This window comes from Perissodus microlepis, chromosome 2, assembly GCF_051167445.1.
Source record: "Perissodus microlepis isolate ML-2025 ecotype Zambia chromosome 2, ASM5116744v1, whole genome shotgun sequence".
Classification (NCBI taxonomy): domain Eukaryota; kingdom Metazoa; phylum Chordata; class Actinopteri; order Cichliformes; family Cichlidae; genus Perissodus; species Perissodus microlepis.
Genome location: NC_140462.1, coordinates 23,390,258 through 23,397,542, shown reverse-complemented (window position 1 = coordinate 23,397,542; position 7,285 = coordinate 23,390,258). Strand labels below are relative to the sequence as shown.

The following is a 7,285-nucleotide window of genomic DNA, read 5'->3' as shown; positions in this document are numbered from 1 at the left end:
TGGCACTATAGCATGTAAAAATATAAAGTAAGCTCTGGCAGCCTTGGTTCTATGGTAGGTCTTAAAGGGTTAAAAAAAACTCTTGCAAGTGCAAAAGTTTCCACGCAAAATGTGTCTTAACTCTCACCTACAAATGAACCTTCATGTTATCTATGTCTAGAAGCATTTTGTTTTTACATTGACCCCCCACGTATTCTACTAAAAAATCAAAGGGAAAACAAAACAAGCATTTTCAATCAATTAAGTTTAAGCATAGAAGCAATTACTTATGAGTAAGTTTTATCATAGCTAAATTATCAAGCTCCCTTGATAAAGCCCCTTATTTCAAATTAAACCCAAAATCACCCCTTCTTGGCACATCTCATGTGTCAAATGCGTTAAAGCCAGCTACTGTTAGGATGCCTGGGTCGTTGACCCAGGGTTTTTGAGTTTATTATTATTTATAAATTCTAGTCTTTGGTTTCTTTGTTAGAGTTCTGTCTTTTGGTTTATGTCTCTGTCTTCTCTAGTCGCTCTGTCTCCCCTGTCTGCTGTATCCCCTTGTCTAGTTCGCGTCTCTGTGTATCCTTAGTTGCTATATCCCCGTGTCCAGTCAGTGTCTGTGTCTGCCCTGGTCCCACGTCTCTGTTCCCTCTGTAGTGCCTGCATGTGAGTCTGTGTCTTTTGTTCAGTCTGTGTTTTGTGTTTCCTGTTTTACTTTGAAGGTCTCTGTCTCATCTCAGTGTGTTCAGGTTACGCTTCCTTGTCTCGTCAGTTCTGATTTGCCCCAGCTGTGTTTCCCTCCTGTTACCCATTCCCTGATTGCTCCCTCTGTGTATTTAAGCCCTGTGTTTCTTTGTGTCTGTGTCGCGATCTACCGTTTACCTAGCTGTGTGTTCTGGCAGTCCTCTGGTGTAAGTTTATTTTGATTTTTTTCCCCACTTATGTTATATTTGAGTTTAACATTAAAGCTGTTTTGAGTTCACGACTGTCTCCGGAGTCTGCACCTTGGGTCCTATTCCTGTCTGCACACAGCCGTCACATAACAGAAGATCGCGACCAGAACATGGACCCTGCAGACTCTTTTTCCTCGGAGTTCAACGGTGAGATGATGTGGATGGTGAGTCTGCTCGACCGCATTGCCCAGTCACAGGATTTACGGACTATGGCAGTCGGGCTAAGTGCGGTAGATGCCATCATTCGCCATAACCCTCAGCTTTCTCAGTTTGCTAAGGACACTAAGTTGGACGGCACCATTACTGCCTGGAGAGAGCAAGTCAAGGCTGGTGAGCTTGCTCTCTCACTCACTACATCTTCCCCACCGCTGCCCCAGGACAATACACACTCTCCTCCTGTCTCAACATTGCCACGGACTTCCTCTCCCTCCCCACACCAGCCGGGTTCTCGTTTGCCTGCGTTTTTCCTGGCAGCTATGTGGTCGGACGATGAAGAGGTCTCCGTTTCTCCGCCAGTTTCAGTTCCCTCATTCAGAAGGAAACGACGCCACCGTCGCTCCTCTCCTCAATCTTCTGTCCTGCCACCTGTTGTTCCCGCTGGGGGTTCTGGAGAACCGCTTCAGCCGTCTGTTCCCGCTGGGGGGTCCGAGGAACCGCTTCAGCCGTCTGTTCCCGCTGGGGGGTCCGAGGAACCGCTTCAGCCGTCTGTTCCCGCTGGGGGGTCCGGGAGGACCCAGCCAGCACATCCTAGTGTCTGCTGACGGTTCTGGCGAGACCATTCAGCCACCACCGGCTCCATCGCCTGCAACCTCAACATCCACGCCGCCTGCAGCATCTGCATCTTCAGCTGCGCCTGGTCCAGCCTCCGGGTCTTCAGCTGCGCCTGGTCCAGCCTCCGGGTCTTCAGCTGCGCCTGGTCCAGCCTCCGGGTCTTCAGCTGCGCCTGGTCCAGCCTCGCTTCGTCTAGCTTTGTTTGCGCCTGAGGTCCCCATGTTGTCTGGTCCTGTCCTGCACGTCCTGTCTGGCCGCTTTCCAGGCCGATGACTGGACGTCATTGCCGTCATGGACGGCCCCCTGAACTACGTCGCCGCCGGTGCCTCCCGCCCGGCCGGCCCCCTGAACTGCCCGGGTTTGGACTATCGTGCCGTCAGCCTCTGGGCCGGCCCCCTGACCTTTGTGTGAACTGTTTTTCCTGGCTGCCTGCGCCTGTCGTGAGCCTGTGTTTTGTTATGTTGCTTTCCGGGCTCCGGTGTTTGCACTTTTTTTTTTTTTTTTTTTTTTTTTTTTTTTTTCTGGTTCCTTGTTTGGTTTGTTTTGGTTTCTTTGTTAGAGTTCTGTCTTCTGGTTTATGTCCGTCTTCTCTAGTCGCTCTGTCTCCCCTGTCTGCTGTATCCCCTTGTCCAGTCAGTGTCTGTGTCTGCCCTGGTCCCACGTCTCTGTTCCCTCTGTAGTGCCTGCATGTGAGTCTGTGTCTTTTGTTCAGTCTATGTTTTGTGTTTCCTGTTTTACTTTGAAGGTCTCCGTTTCATCTCAGTGTGTTCAGGTTACGCTTCCTTGTCTCGTCAGTTCTGATTTGCCCCAGCTGTGTTTCCCTCCTGTTACCCATTCCCTGATTGCTCCCTCTGTGTATTTAAGCCCTGTGTTTCTTTGTCTGTGTCGCGATCTACCGTTTACCTAGCTGTGTTCTGTCAGTCCTCTGGTGTAAGTTTTATTTTAATTTTTTCCAATTATGTTATATTTGAGTTTAACATTAAAGCTGTTTTGAGTTCACGTTTGTCTCCGGAGTCTGCACCTCGGGTCCTATTCCTGTCTGCACACAGCCGTCACATAACAGCTACTAAAACTGAAAACACTTCACCACCCCTTATAAAAATGACAGGAAAAGCTTAGTCACATCATTTCTCTACAACTCTCAGCAATTCTCCTCTAGGGTATATTTGCCCCGGGCCTCCAAACCTGTAGGGATAAGATCAGTCTAATCATCATGTTAAACCTTTTACATCACTGGCTCCATTCAAACCTGCCTAGAAACAACACCTGTGTGTTAACACTAACTTCATTTTAAAACTCACATTTCCTGTGTTATAACATGTTCTTGATACAGCATATTTTGATTTCATTTTGCTCCTCTTAATGTAACGGTACATTCTAATTATACTTTACCAGACTTAACCTAAATATATGTCCTTTCCTTACTTTGCTCCTGTTTTAAAGGAAACAACCTTGGTCACTTCGTCAAGTGTTTGTTATTCTATAACTGCATTTTATATGAAAAGTCTAGGAATCTCCTATGCGACTCATAAATATTACTTTTGTTTTAGTTATTTTCCTCTATAAACTTTAATTGACTTCTACAGTGGCCTATTTTGTTAATGGCATGAGTTATATCAAAAAGTTTCTCCCCTTTAGCATTTGGCATTTTCCCAACAATGTAATCTAGTACCATAATCTAAACCCAGTCAATAAAACAGAATTTTCTTAAAGCAAACCTCAGCAACCCAAAATCAGCAGCCAAAACATTAAGTCTGCAAAGCATCCCCTTTCTCTCCCCAACCTAGTTAATTGTTTGTCCCCCTTTTATTCATGCTAACCCTCATTCACTCATTCACACACATTCACTCAAAATAAAAACACTTGTCTATCATTTTTGGTCTGGATTGACACGCTGCAATCCTTTTAGACAGGAACTCCCAGGTTCCCACAGGTGGCCTTCTCCTCAGCCAGTTGTAATCTGGAAAAGGTCACCTTATATTTGCTCTCCCGAAAAAAATTTTCAGCGCTGTTAATTCAATCTTGCAGGCCTGCTTACAAAAAATGAGAAAAAAGAGAGCTGATTATTAGCTCATCAAAACATGACACATAATCACCTGACAGGTTTTCTCTAAGTGCACTGTTACAAAAATAATGGGCCCAATTCTAGACATGTCCATGTTTACTAAAACTCCCTCTGTTAAAATAAGAAAACAACCCAAACCTAACTGACACAATCCACCCATCACTCAAACAACAATCCCAAAGATCTTAAACGCAAAAATGTTTCTTATTAATCTATCAATATGTTATGGAGATTAGAACTTCAGGGCCACAAAAGTTTTGCCCTACTCTTGGTTTAACTAATACTTACATAGTCTGAAATCAGACTTAAACTCACTCCCTCTGTTCATTTTCTGACATAATTTCACCTGCTAAATACACAGAAAATCTTGTTAAAAGCCACACAATTTGCACACAATAATGTTCCCCTTTAAGCACTTTAACATACTTAGATTTAGCATAACATATAAACCCGTTATAACAATATGTCATCACTAAATTAGAACTTTCTTGTCCAACTCTGCACCTCTGAACAGACCTGACCACCTTATTTAATTATCCTGTTACTTTACCATTATATATTTCACCAACTAATTCTTCTCAGTCTCTGCTATGTTTCCTCCATTCAAAGCCTCAGTCACACAGCCACACAGGAAGCTTCTTTCTCACCACTCATTTCAGCTAATTTGCATACTGAGTCATATCTCAAGAAGTTACCGTGACAAGAGAAAGACATATTTAAATCTTACCACATTATTAAATTATTTTATTTTCTTCCTAGAGTAATCACTTGTTTTGCTCAATCGACATTTACATATGGAGACCTGAAGACAAAACACACAAGGGTGGCTGTGGCTACAATGTAGCTTGCCATCACCAGTGTGTGAATGTGTGGATGACTGAACGTGTAAAACGCTTTGGGGTCCTTAGGGACTAGTAAAGTGCTATACAAATACAGGCCATTTACCATTTTTACCATATCTGACCAGCAAGCAGTGATGCTGAAACACTAGTTCATGCATGTGTTGGTTCTGCTGGACTTTGCAATGCATTATTATCAGCTTGTCCTAAAAACTCCTTCTTCAACTCTTCACTGGGTTAAAGTCTTAGAGACCTCACAGCATCATTTTGTTCTAACAGAGCACGTCACTCTCATAGTTTCCAAAAGTCAAACTAGATTGAGAGTCTTCAGCTTTCAGGCTCTTCTTCTGTAGAATCAGCTGCCAGTTTAGATTCAGGAGACTGCATTTTTTCTACTTTTATGACTTTAAACGTTACTTTTTGATCAATCTTAATCAATCAATTAATCCTGCTGTGGGTCAAAGAGGCAGAGAAATAAATGAACATGATTGGCAGATATCTGTGAACGATTATGTCCATCAGCGTGGAAATGAATCTCCTTTGTCCCCATTTCCCTTCAGCGCAAACAACAGTTCGTTTCTGTAGCTTTAAATGATATTCCGGCTCTTTCATCATCCGAGATGACTGCAGCAAAATTAAACACCTGTTGTTTTAATGCTGTTTCTGCCGCTGCTTCTATTTATCATTTCTTTATATATTTTCACAGAGGACCGGCTGGCTGTGTTTTATTCTGCAGCAGGTGAATCTACTCGTCGTCCTTTTGGGATTCACTCTGCTTCCAAACATGCTCGTATTTCTGCCAGAAATGAGTTTATACTCTGCTCGTGTTATTGGAGCTTACAAATAAAGTGTTGTTGTAATCGAGTTTTTATTGGATTTTTGGTTTCTCTCGCATTCAGTAACTCACAGGTGGCACACTTTAATAGCAATGTGCGCATTAGCAGCTTCCAGATCTGTTTCCTACCACAGGGCCACCGATCCTAATCCTGGTGGTTTGGGGGGAAACTGTTTGCTTTGCTGTTTTTGTTCTTGTTGTTCAGTAAATCTAAACTGGACCAGTTTGTCTTTTAAATTAATATTTCCTTTAAATTCAGATCACTATAAAAGCCTGGAGCGCAATAAAAGTCTCTCCTGAGCCCAGTGAGATTTTGAAGTGGCTACAGAACAAAATGAAGTCCTGCAGACTTTTGCTGACTGTGCGTTACAGCGACATCCAAATACTAAAGAAACTAGTGAACAGAAGTTACTGAGACAAATCAGTGAACACTTTTCAAAGTTTCATGATCATTCACAGAAAAATAGACAAAATGAACCACATTAAAATATCTAACATTTTTAATATCTGAAACTTCTCCTAAGAAAAGAATCATTAGACAAATTTGAATTAAAGAAGAAATTTAAGACCTCTAAGTTTGCATCAAATGTCAGGAGGACACAGAGAACAATTCAGTAAAGACTAAACCATGAAATGATCATTAGAATTTATTTTTGTGTGTGTGTTTATTGAACATGTAAAGAACAGATAGAAATAATTTACATTTACATTAATGTGCATATATGTGTACATCCAGCATTTCTTTCTCTTTTTTTGCTGCTTATTTCTTAGAAATGGTTTTGGCAATTTATTTACTCTTTGGAGGAAGGCAAGAAATCACACTGATGATGTAGAAGTCTCAAAAGCTCACAAAAATTCATATAGCAAATATAATATTTTAGCCATTAACAGGTTGCAGAAAAATCAAAAAACTGCTTCTTTGTCTTTTGCTGTCACTGTCTACATACAAAATATTCACACTTACAAATATTCTCACTGAAGTTGCACTCTCAGTTGGTCATCGAGCATCTGCATCTGCAGAAGGAAATAAACTTATTTTTAGGAATAAAACTTACCTTCTGTGAGCTGGATGAAATGTCTACATCAGCAGGCTGATCCTGGGCTCAGACGTTCACAGGATCCTTCTCCGTGAAGTCTGCATGTTTCCCTGTGCTTGTGTGGAACTTCCAGTTTATCCTGGTTTAATGCTGTCTTATGTTTCCTAATTGGACAACTGAACGTGTCCAACTATCAGGTTTGGCTCCATCAGTGTAGGATGGTGTGTTCGTCATTCAACGGAAAGGCCGGGAACAACATCAGCACTGATGGTAACACAGATGCTTACCTACTATAAAAAGCAACAGACGTTCATAATCACTGTTGTGTTGGGATATTTGGGGGGTTTGTTCAGTGATTATGCAAAGTTACACTGTTGACTTTGCTGTAGAGAACTTTAATAATATGAACGTTCAGAGGCATCATAAATATTCAATGTTTGCAAAATGCAGCAGCTGGCACACAGAGCTGTAAATCAGCAATAAGCTAATGAAATTAGCAGTGTATTTGCAAAACTACTAAAGGAAGAATCTGAACTGAGACACAGGAAATACTTTGAATGCTAAGTTGAATTCCTCATGGAGGTTTATGATTAAATCACTGGCACGAACAAGAACAAGTCAAACAGCTCCAAGCAGACTTTAAATCAGGGTTCTGCTGCTTGCTGTTCAGTTTGGGATCATTATTTATCTCTCACTGCATCAATGCTGTTTATTCTGTCAACAGATTGATCCATTTTAGTTTATATTTTAAACTTTTTATTCTTTTGTGTTCTTCTGCGTGACAATGTACAGGCCTGTAACTG

The 7,285-nt window shown here is 41.8% G+C and overlaps 1 pseudogene; it reads left to right on the top strand.

Moving 5' to 3' along the window:
* Positions 1-1,045: 1,045 nt before the first annotated feature.
* Positions 1,046-2,897, top strand: LOC146392769 (uncharacterized; annotated as a pseudogene).
* Positions 2,898-7,285: the final 4,388 nt, after the last annotated feature.